A 13,004-nucleotide genomic window follows, 5' to 3' on the forward strand; every position below is an offset into this window, starting at 1 on the left:
ACAGATTGATCAGAAGTGGACATGAATGGCACATGAACAATAACTGTGTACTGTAGTCTTCTTCATGGGTAAATAAGGCATCCACCTGAAAATAAGCCCTAGAGCATATTTTGGCCTTCCAAAAAAAATAAGACAGTGTCTTATCATCGGGGAAACAGGGTAGTAGGAGGAGCCTAAAAGGCTTAGCTAACCTGGACGACACAAATATATCCATTGCAACCACAAATATGCACTAATTACTTTGCCACAACAAAGGTCTTAAAAACAAATTTAAACCTTTGCAGAATAAATTTAGGAACCAAAACTCTTCTTTTACACAAAATATAGACGGCTGACATTTTGAGCATAATAAAATAACTTAGGACTCCACTGCTGCAAAGCTCCAGCCAAAGTTTTATATTGCCTCATGGTTGGTCTGGCTGTGGTTGTTGGAGAGTTTTATGAAATAATAAAGAGAAGAGATTTTAATGTGGAGCATGTGTCTGCTGATTTCTTTCATGTTTTGGTTCATACTTTTGATGTACCAATAGCCCGGACACTGCATGTAATATGGAGATCTTTATGATTGTAATAGAAAGCACGTAAGCATATTAATAGTGCTCAGAAGAATACTAAATATGTTTTCAATGCGCTTTATGTGTAAAAAGTATTTCCTACAGCCCAATTCCAGCCACACATTTTTTTGTAGTGGTAGTAAATTGTGTGTATTGGACATAACATTTTTTAGATTCTTTTGCTGTCTGTAACTTTACTGGTGAGATAAATCAACATGTTTTTTTTTTCACTTTGTTTTGAAAAATATATGATCATAGGTAGAAAGACTTATGGCTTACCCTGATTACAACTCATTTACAGCCATAGCTTGCCTTCGGGGGTTCAGAAGTAGGGGGAAGATGATTCAGGGTGCACTTCACAGCCTCAATTTGTAGTTTCATCTAGAGGAAAAGATCACAATGTTACCATCCATCACTGTTCACACAAACTGGTTCCTCATCAATTCAGTTTTATGCCTTCTTTTTGTGCATTGAACCCAAATGCTTTAGAGATGTAGAACTTGGCATATAAGGCTTAATAAGTTTAAAAGAAGGGTTTTCCCCATTACTAGATAAACAAAATCCTCATATTTAGCAATAGAGCTTTTAACTATTCAATTGAATAGCTTGCTTTCAAAGTATAGCTATAGGGATAATAAGTCATAATATAGATAAATGTCTGTTGGCAACATTGACACACATATATATATATCAACACCTTTAATTGTACCTTGTATGTGTGGGTAGAATTACATTAGGCTGAGTGTATTGGTAAATCCTATAGTCTTGCCTTTCATAGCTCTTATTGCCTGACAAATAAAAGAGTAAAAGTGTTTAGTTAACTAATTTTTGGACTTAAGACTATAAAAAGGAAAAATGGCCATGCCTGAACATGTCTTAGGATATGAGCAATGCATGACTTTTTGCTTATCTTTTTTCGTTGTCTGCGAACTGTATTGTTGGTTGTACACTGCAGACTTTGTGATAGAAATGGATCTAATCTGTAGCAAGTATTTCCATTAATTGTTTGGGAATATCATAATGGAATTATGCAGGACTGGGCAAATGCACGCAGTGGTCCTGATTTATTAAAGTTCTCCAGTGAAGCTGAGTAATTGAGCAAACCTAGAAAGGATTTCCTAAAATCAAGCTATTTGTTAGCAAATGTTTTCAATCCTGGGTCAGATCTATTCCAGGTTTGCTGGATCACCCAGCTTCACTGATGAAAGTGTATTCTCTCCAGCCTTGGAGAGCTTTAATAAATCAGACCCAGTGTCTTGGTGGTGGAATTTTCTCCCACCTCAGCCTCCATCTAAAGACTTTGGCCATCTGCAGAGCCATTGAACAACAGATGCATTAATTGTTGAGCCAGTTATACTTTTAAATGTGCAGATCTTACTGCAGATTAAATAAATGTTGCTTGGCCAACTAATGTGATAACACTGCAGAGACTGTTAACACTATCTTCATACTGAGTGATGCAAATTATTGTCTATTTAAGTCAGACCTCCAGCCCCTGGTGAAAAGGAATCCTAAAAATAATGGCAAAGTGCATAGAGGATTTCTGTTTTCTTGGCCAGAGAGTGGTGGAGGTGGCACCCATTTCTCCACACTCCAAGTAAAACTGCTTGTCCCGGATTTTCCACAGTAGAAGAGAAAACCGTGCCGGAACCGCACATGATCTGCTCCTCTGGCCAGGCTCCCCTCAAAGACATGATGTTAGCAGGGTCTAATCCTCACCATGAAACCACAGCATTCTTGGACCAGAATTGGTAACCCGACACACTGAATATCTCATAGCAGATACTGCCTTACTGTTGCTCTGAGTCATTTTCCATCTTCCGTCCCTCCACAATCTTGTTTTTGTAGCAGACTTTAAGAAACTCCATCTATCAATATGCTGGTTACAGAAGCGCGCCTCTCCAGATTCCCTCATGGGTTACATAATCTGATGTGGGAGGTCGTTAAGTCCATGTCACCACTTTTCTAAGACAGCGGGCCAAAACAGATATTTTCGGCACAAGTGTAAACCATCCAGTCATGCTTATGATTAATTATGATTATTTGTGTTGTCTTAATTGATGTAATCCAGTAGAAGAAAATTTGAGATGCAGGAATTTTCCGATTAAAAGGACAGTTTAAGAAGCCATTGCCTATGATAGTAAAGTCCATAAATGATGCTTCTTTTTTTGGCTATTCTACATTTATTCTATACTTAAATTGTACTTCCGTAAGGCATTTAGTACATTTCAACCCTCTGTCTGTTGCTTTTAACCATCATGCAGTGACTTGACAAGTTAAACAATTGGAAATCCATACACATTTTATGTAATATTTTGTAGAACTTAATTTTTATTTAACACTTTTTGAAAATAGGCCAGAAAGAACAACAAAACACAAATAAAAGAAAACAATGTTGCTTGTGTTTATTCTGGCTGTATTTGTCCTCTTGGTTCTTAACTTGCATTCCAAGAGCATACTGAAAGGTTAAATATATTCTGCCCATAATTGGGCCTGCAGTGTTTATACTTTGTACCTCTGGAGGAATCAGGCTAGTGTAACCTCCACTAGGGAATCTGAGTGGGGGATATCCACCTACTGCAGAACATGAGTTGTTTTGTAGACCTTTAGGAACACTAGCAAAATAAATGGTTGAACTTGGCTTCAAATAAGATCTTGCATTAGGATACTAAAACTTACCAAGAAAGATTTTGCTTGTGAATAAAATATTACATATGAAAATTTTGCAGCTCTATATTATTTATTACAATAATATTTTTATTAAGTTAATTATGCCATTGGGGTAATATTTGGCCAGAGCATATCGAATCGCTGACTGTAAAAGAAAACCAAAAAATAAAATAATAAATAACTAAATTTAAATGGCCTTTTACTCACCTAAATCATGGTCATGTTGCTAGTCTTTTCTCTAAGAGTTTTATCTGATAAATCCAGCGAAAACGCTTTATATATAAGGTTCATATTATATTGCATCCCAGTCTTTCAAGTAGTTACTTTGATTGGGGGGGTTCTACCTCTTTTAGTTGTTTTATTTTTCTGGCCCCTTCTTTTGTATTTCATTAGTAAATTGTCCTTTCAAGCCAACTTTACACCCGTTCAGTCTGATGTGGTGCATCAACACACACATGTATAATGAGCATTGGACCACACAAACCCACAACACCAAGCTACTCATTTTTGTGCCAATTCAGTGACCACAAGGCATGTAGTGCTTTATCAAGTGCATCAAATGGTTTAGTGCATTTAGGTGCCATTTACAATTTTGGGAGTATAAGCCAAACGCAGATGATTTATACAGCTTTTCTGTGTGCATCATTTACAAAATTTAGTGTTGTGAGACTACAAAGTGTAGTCCCTGATTCAGGGTCATTTAGAATTTGTGAATACTGGACACTATTGGAACTAAGCTAGCAACACAGCCAATTTTAAATTACAAGAAAAATCACTCCGGCAATGTGAGTTTAATTTCTACATTTTCATGTTTGACTGAAGTGTACTGTTAACAGTGCAGTCTTTTTATTCCATGTTTATTGTGCCAAGAAAATGTCATAATTGTTTGTTCATGACAATGAGCATTTCTGTACAAAGCTAAGCATTGACTTGCACTGGATTCTGAGAGCTATGTGTGGAATGTTTGCTCCTCTGCAGTGTATGCCTGCATTTTACCTCATCAGGCGGCTTCTTCGGGATCCATACAATACAGGTGTATGTGGAGGAGTAATGTGAGCGCCTGCCAGGCAAAAATTAATTTACTGACTCCAGGGGATTTTAGTCACAGCTCCATAATACATATGTACCCATCTCATGGTGATCAGACGGTTCAAACTATCCAATGACGATGGCAATTGACAATCTTTTCCTAATTTTCCCATTGAATAATTGAAATAGGTAAGTGGATCTGTCTGGTAGCTGTGATGCCACTGCCTCCAAATGAATTGATAAACCACAGATCATATTGTCTTGTTCTTACAGGTAAACTGCAGCAATTACCATGAGCTATGTACAAGCCATCTCTGTCGTAATGCTCTAACCTTGATTTATTCATGCCTTTATTCCATACCTAAGCAAATACGGATGCAAATTAGCATCTCATTCACAGGGCACATTTGCTGTCCAGATGGTAGAAGTACATGAAACCTTATTCTACAAGTGAATACAAAAATAAATATGAGAATATTGTTCAAATTAAATTTGCTGTGAACTTTAGACCTCTGTATACCTTATTAAGCTTCTAGACGTTCCGCCTAATCCCTAGTTGGACGGCCTTAAACTCTATGGATAACTTGACCCGAGGCTTAATGAGTGACAAGTGCTCTAATCATATTCATTGCTCGTTCTTGGCTCGGACAGACTGAGAGCTGACATTAGCAATGCAATAAAAGCAGTTCACACAAGGCTATGGGAATAGCAGCAGGAATGTATGAGATCTATATGACTTAGAGGCAAGCATGGAGATCTTTTATTGTCACTACTCGGAGATATCAAAATTTAACCGCCCAGCGCTTCCCTGTACAGTACATGTCAGAATCTACAGAACTTGGCCAAGTTCCACCTAGACAAAGCAGGCATTTTAAATCCTTCGTGCCTTTCCCCCTTGTAGTTCCCTTCACTGTTTATCTACGGCCCTTGCTGCCAATTAAAATCTAACTGGATTGTTTGTTGGATGAAGATTTTGAACAGAGCTGTCAATCATCACACGTTATTGGCAGTATAAGGAAAGTGCAAGCAAACCTACCACTGCCGAGGAACTACAAACTCGACAGCAGCTCTTAGAGCATGCTGGGTAATATATATGGGGTTTGTTGTTTAGCTTCTAATAAATAAAGAAAAGATTCTTCAGTAAGTTAAAACAGAGACTATTGAGCTTCTCTTAAGTGATAAGGCAATTATTATTATTTTAAGTTCTGGTCATTGTGCAGTTAGAGCCACTGTTAGATTTTGACTTTCCTTTTACCTGATCATACAGAAGACATGGATAAAATATACTTTATATGCACTGGCAGACTGGACTGTTTCTGCATCACCCTCTGTTTTGCCAGCTAAAATATTTCTCTCTCCCTTACCCCCACCCCACCCTATCACTAAATTGACATGTCAACTATCAGGAATTAGCCAAGATTTGCTAGCAGAGCAATAATCCAAGAGGGCAATATAGAACAAATACTGGGATGTAAATCTCTGCCTCTGATTTCTAGTTATAATCTTGGGAACGCTTTATTTTATGACATAATATAAAGTGAATTTATTGCATAAAGCTCTCTAATGCATTTCCTATCCTACATACGCGACTTGCTCTGTCCCCGAAGAGGGACAGTAGCTTTGATTTACAGCATTTTTTATGGGTTTAATTTTTTCCTAGTTAGGAATACTTACTGCATTATTTCCATTCATGTATATATAATGTGAGTCATCTTAACTTTTTCCATTTTTTTTACATCCTATTTCTTGTCCGTCGTTCTTCTCATTTTGTACTCCCAGTTCTATAAAGAAGGATCTCTAACAATTACAGTTCATTCATTGACATCTTTGTATGATGCATTTTATAGAGCCAGATTATATTCATTATGTCGGTATGTCTAACACTGTCTGTTTTACCACAAAGGGTAAAAAAAAAATCTACATCTTTGCAATACTTGCTCCTTTTTCTACTTTAAACGTTCTACAGAAAATACCTGTTGATGTGCCAAAAGTATATAGTAAGGTCCTACCTTCCTTTTCAAAAGGAAAGACATATAAAGCATATGGTGTCAGTCCTGTCAATTTCTGATGAATTACAAAAAATAAAATACAGACCCTAACTCAGCTTCAACACTCATCCAGGTGCATTGGCCATGAGCACAGGGAGTTATCATTTCACAGATTTCTGGCAGGGTCAGCAATTGTTTTGCAGGCACTTTTTTTTTATATAGGAAAACACTTTTAACGATTTATTTCAATAATAGGAGGGAAATAAAGGCACATAGCAGGAAGTAAGAAAAAATCTCTTTACAATACAGGAACTTTAAATCACTTTAAGTAACAGCATTTAAAAAGTAAACCCCCCCCCCTACACACACACACACAAATTACAAGGTTTTCATCTTTCGCAAAGAAATATCCAAATTGTATAGAAAGTGCAATACCCTAATCAACACTGTGTGTTTGTAGCCACACTAGAGCTTGTCTATGTGGACTTAACTATGAATAACCAGGGCCCATTGACATTTAATTGTATTTGCTTACATCATACTGGAAGGGGCCCATCTATCATTCTTATGTCACTTGAATTTTCGATATATCCTAGAATACTTTCTTGGTCCATTGCCTTCTTTGATAACCTGTTGCTGTACCCTAACTTTGCTTCGTGTTTATGATGTAATGATGATTTTACCATTGTATTGTCAATAGATAACAATATCCAAAGCTGTTCATCCCAAGCCTCATTGGATTCCCTATAGATCTGATATTTCTTTTCCCTCCTCTGACTCCAAATTTGGATGCCTGGCGTACTGTGCATTAGTAACACCTGCATGCTATCTAAGTATAAATCAGTCCATGTTGGTTGGTTGGACACATTTTTGTATTGTTAAACAATTGTTAATGTGCAGACAACTCATATCCACCCATTAATACAGTGACTTAAGCCTGGACAGGCATACAGATAAATTTACAGATAACTCTTGATTTGGAAATTATTTTTGCTGACAAAGAATTCTAGAATCTGTATCTATGACTTGATGTGCACATGTTCAGATTACTGCAGATGATTTCAGTATTGTGAATAATCTGTTAAGCATAGATAATTTTCCACCCTTAGAATAACAGTCCTATACTTCAAATCAATATAAACATGTGTATTGTATCATTGCGTACCTTTTCTGATCCGTTGGATGATGTTTCAGTAATAGAATAAGGAAATTATATTGTTTTTGGATATTATATTTCGTATTTTATGTGGATATTTACATAAAACTACACTGTAATCTGTGTGGCTTTTCTACTTTTTAAATCATTTACTTAAATTCCCTTTCAGGCTACTGCAACACATTTTCCTTAAGAAATGAAACTTTTTTATGTGTTCCATTATAAGTTGTGGTATCTGAAGTTTTTCTGATTAGAATTGCATTAATAGCAATACAAAAAGCAATGCAAAGTTCTAAACCCTCATTAACCCTCAAATACCTGTTGTACACATCTGTATAACGGCTACCAGCTGCTGAAATGCAGAGTTTCATTTACGTTACTTTATTTGCTCATCTCCCACCAAGAGTGACACATATATACTCCTCTATATAATTAAAACTCGTTGCTATAAATGTATCCTATTAGACTTTTGCTTCATTGTTTATCTGTTTGTAGCATTAGACTCAATTCACTCCTTTCATATTTAATGGACAATTTAGCGTCAATTGCTTGCAGAAGATAACGACACTTGGCCTCTCCAGTTTGCCCATTTTCACATCTGCTTGAAAACATTAAAGAGTTTTGATCTTTGGCCTTATTAGACGGCTCATTTACACACAGAGCTGGCAGCCCTCCAGTCACTTGCTCCTGCCAACTTATTACATATGTCCGATGTGTCATTTATTTATAAATTTGTTGCCCTGCCAAAATCATATGGAAATTCTCTTTTCATTTCACAGGAATTGTTTAAAGCACTTCTCTTCAGTGAAGAGTATACTGTGGTGGGATTTTTGTGCGTCTTTGTCATCTTTTTATTAGTTTGTTCTGTGTATGCAATGCTCAGAGCCTAGAAGAGAACATACTGCATTGTCTGTGTAACATTCCTGTTCCAGTTGTTCTTTTGTGCCAAAAACTGATCTCAGTAATTCAAAAGTCAGCTTAATTACAATCCTGCCATGTCATACTAAACATCCATAGTATATATTTTTATTATCTTTCCAAAACAAGCTTTATATATATTAAAGCAATTCTTGTGATCTAGTCAAGGACTTTGCCTAGCCTGACATAATGGGCCTGATTTATTAAAGCTCTCCAAGGCTGGAGAAGATACGCTTTCATCAGTGAAGCTAAGTGATTCAGCAAACCTGGAATTATATTCTTAAATGTAAATTGCTATTTGTTAGCAAATGTTTTCAATCCTGAACCAGACCCATTCCTTGTTTTCTGGATTGCCCAGCTTCACTGATCAAAGTGTATCCTCTCTAGCATTGGAGATTTTTATTAAATCAGGCCCAATGTCCTCAGTTTGCTGCAGGCAAGAGGAAAAATCATAAATCTCTGTTTCCCCAATGGTCAGACTTCTGCTGTTTGTTTTGATGCAATGGAAAGTAAAGCAAAGTAAGGCAAAAAAATGTAGTAAAAAAAATAAAAATGTACATTTTGTGTGCCTTGGTGCTATTCAGTCCTAAAGGCATCACAGGGCTACATTACAAACGATACAGAGTATTCTGTGCACTCTGATGAAGGAAAACAGCGCCAAAAAGTGTAAGTGCAAGTACTTTACTCTCCGACTGTCAGCTCAGTCCTTATTCAGTGACTATTGTTCTAGTAAAGTTGCAACAATTGCAACTCACCATCACATCCACATCTTACCTCATGTGACCTGATACCTCAGAGGGGTCAACAATAATTATTAAACCTATCATAGGAAAATGCCCCTAACATATGGAGGGTAATTTTTTATTGGGGAAGCCAATTGACCTTACAGTATGTTTTTAGGGTGATGTAGAGAAAGCCCATGCAAACATAGGGAGAATGTACAAACACATACAGATAGTATTCTAGCCTTAAGTCAAACCTAAAACCCTAATACTGCCAGTTTATCCAACTATATGGTGGTTCACCTGCATAAGCCTGTAAACTCGGTTTGCTCACTTTTTATGCGTGTAATATAGTACTCGTATCTCTCCATAGTCAGAGACTAATTCTATCATATAGCTTAGTTCTTGGGGTGTGAAAATATGAGAGTGTAGTTAAGCATTTTCAGATCATACTAAAATAATCTCTGAAAGCTATGTTCAGGGTTAATCCACACCATCTTGCACACAAACATATAAACAAACTCTGTATCTAATTTAACATCTCAGAATTGTTTTGATTTATTTTGCACAAAAGCGCCAAATACTGGACTAAAACCCCAGGCCCTGGAAATGCCGAAATGACAATTTTCTCACTGATCTCGTCCAACATATGATGCATCAGTACCCTGCCAAACATGATCCAATATGTGCACGGAATGAGAATCTTAACCGCTTATTGTCCAAACAGCGTTCCTATTCAGCCAATGCTTGTAATGATCAGCATAGATTTATTGATGCAAGGAAACAGTGTAACCGCAATGGTCCCTGCTCAGGCATGGTCTACTATTGTGTTTCCATGGCAGTGCTTAGATGTTTTGTTGTGACAAGCTCAAATATTTGTTTCTTACTTTTGGATTATATTTATTTTTTATAATTGTTTCCTGTTTTGTTCAATTTAGTCCAAATCATAGCAAAGTAATCTCAGTAAAAATGTATTATTTATTTTTTTTAATAGTTTTGTATGTAGGAGTGGGGAGTTAGGACTTTTGTCATGTTTTAGAAAAAATCACCCTTGGTGGAAAAGTGGTGGTGGAAAATTCAAAATTTAGGTTGTTGCTAACTAATGGAAAAAGAAAGAAAATCTACCATAAACACTCTTTTATTAAAAACCATCTAAGTGATTCCCTCGCGTTTTTCTTTAATTTCCTGTTGTATGTACATAATTGGAAGCTATGGCAAAATTATGCCAACGGGGTTTAAACATTTCATACTCCATCCAAGGTGAAAAATAGATGTTTTGATTTATTAAACAACCTTATCATTAAAATAATTACCATCTTCACTGGAAGCTGATGTATAATTTCCCATAAGCCTACAGCCACTATTCTGTGTAAACTGAAAGATTCCAGGTTTGCTGGCTCACCCAGCTTCACTTATGAAAGTGTATCCTCTCTAGCCTTGGAGAGCTTTTTTAAATCAGGCCTAGTGTCTCTGAATAAACCAAGGCACTATGACAATGAAATCACTTCCGCTTTGCCACGTACTTTAAGTAGCTTGAAAACCTAATTATATCCAAATGGCCTCATGAATATTCATAACCCTGTCAGTGAGTTTCCAAAATAGCCACAAGCAGCTACATGATCTGGGTGCCCTGTAATCTAGCACTTTTCCAATTTGCATTGTAGAGGTTTTTCTCCACCCCCACCTGTCTTTAGCGGAAGCAGGAAGCGGCATCTCACCACCTCCATTTCCTTGAAATCTGACTAGCGGGAATTGTGCTGGGAATTACATGACCACTGGCTGCACCATGACACAATCATGGCATTCATATCCCTGACAAAACTGATTACAGGAACAGAGCTCACATGGTCACACAATACAGCAGAGGAAATATTCAAGCTGGCATTTAATAATGGAGCGTATTAAAGAGAAATGTACATTACATATTGTGGTTTGTGTTACCCGACCGTTGGATGATTCTTTATGTTTTTACATGGAGTACATTAGATTCTGTCTGTAAACACGAAAAAGAAAGTCCATATCTGTCACTTTGCACCATGCAAATAAAAGTTACAAAATATAATGTAAAACAAATATTATTTCCCAATAGAGGATGGGTTTACAGTGAAAGGTTTACTTATGACAATATAAAGATCACCAGATGATATAGAAAACTTTTATTTGCCAGAGACAACGAACAAATGTCCATAAACACCATTTCAGGCATTGAAATGCCTGATTCTTGCATTTCTTATATATCTTTTGCCAAATTTAGTTAACTTAATACTTATGGACCTAAAAGAAGGGAAGTCCCCCCCCCCCCCCCCATTACCAATTTTTAGTTAATTACCGCAGCCATTAAAAATAAACCTAATCGAAATGCTACAAATACTTATATCTGTGGACATGTTGAATGTTCACTCCAGAAGAGAACTGTCCTTTTTGGATGTCAACATCACTAAGATTCACAATTGGTTGGCCATGGGTGTGTGTCTTTAGGAGTCCCCAATGACAACAAACGCCAACCAGAGGCATCTGGCCACTAAGGTAAATGAAAATAGGGCTACTGAGGGTTTTTTTTTGTGTTATATACAGCACTAAGGTTACACAACTTTGCTGTCATTGGAGCACAACACGTCTCCATGACATAGAAATGAGCTCAGAATTTATCATTTTCCCTACTTTTTTTTTACTAACTGTACTCTTTGGGGGATGATTTAGAAAAGCTCCCCAAGCTTGGAGAAGATACACTTTAATCAGTGAAGCTGGGTGATCCAGCAAACCTGGCCATTGTAACAAGCACCAGGGTAATCTAAAAGCCCATAATCTTAGTCACAGATTTTAGTCTTCAAAAAGGGAGCAAAGTCATTACCAGGTAACTACAGACCGGTTAGTGTAACATCCATAGTTGGAAAGGTCCTGGAGAGTTTGATAAAGAACCACATAGAGGAGTTTCTTCTGGAAAATAATATAATAAATGATAGTCAGCATGGCTTCAAGAAAGACAGAAGTTGTCAAACAAATTTACTCTCTTTTTATGAGGAAGTAAGTAAACAGGTAGACAGTGGAGTAGCAGTTGATATAATGTACTTGGACTTTGCTAAAGCATTTGACACTGTACCCCCAAGACGGTTAATATGCAAGTTAGGGTTAATAGGTTTATCTGTAAATGGATAGAGAACTGGCTTAAAGATCGCATCCAGAGAGTTGTAATTAATGATTCATACTCTGAATGGTGTAAGGGTATTAGTGGTGTACCCCAGGGTTCAGTGTAGGGACCTTTACTGTTTAACATCTTTATAAATGATAAAGAGTTTTGGATTAAAAGTACCATTTCTGTGTTTGCAGATGACACCAAACTATGTAATAGAATTAAGTCCATACAGGATGTCTATAATCTACAAGCAGACCTGGATGTACTGTGTGATTGGGCAGCCAAGAGGCAAATTACATTTAATATAGATAAATGAAAAGCTATGCACTTGGGGGCTAACATGCATGCTTCATACTGTCTAGGGGGAATACATTTGGGGGAGTCAGAAATGGAGACGGATCTGGGAGTTCTGGTAGATCATAGACTTAATAACAGCATGCAATGCTAAACTGCAATATCTAAAGCTAGGAAAGTACTTTCTTGTAATAAAAGAGGAATAGACTGCAGAGATGGAGACATAATCCTGCCCCTGTACAAAGCATTGGTCAAACCACATCTGGAATATGCAGTCCAGGTTTGGGCCCCAGTTCACAAAAAGGACATTGTGGGATAGGAGAGAGTGCATAGAAGGGAACTAAACTAATAAAAGGAATGGAGGAGCTCAGCTATGAGTAGAGATTAGCTGAACTGAATTTATTCTCCCTTTGAGAAGAGACGTATAAGGGGGGATATGATCGTCCTGTATAAATATATAAATGGTCCATATAGAGAACTCTTCCCCATTATTCACTTTGAGATCATTACAAAGCACAAGGGGGCGCTCTTTGTGTCTTG

At 37.0% G+C, this 13,004-nt stretch overlaps 1 protein-coding gene across 2 annotated transcripts in view; it reads right to left on the reverse strand.

The window, feature by feature from the left end:
- The window catches only part of ZNF469 (zinc finger protein 469), a 232,239-nt gene that overhangs the window by 107,295 nt on the left and 111,940 nt on the right, over positions 1-13,004 (reverse strand). For both annotated transcript variants that reach the window (XM_072421337.1, XM_072421336.1), the window contains exon 3: positions 834-935. The gene's annotated coding sequence lies outside the window, so the exon portion shown is untranslated. The remainder of the gene's footprint in view (positions 1-833; positions 936-13,004) is intronic.

This window comes from Pyxicephalus adspersus, chromosome 9 (assembly GCF_032062135.1).
Source record: "Pyxicephalus adspersus chromosome 9, UCB_Pads_2.0, whole genome shotgun sequence".
NCBI lineage: Eukaryota > Metazoa > Chordata > Amphibia > Anura > Pyxicephalidae > Pyxicephalus > Pyxicephalus adspersus.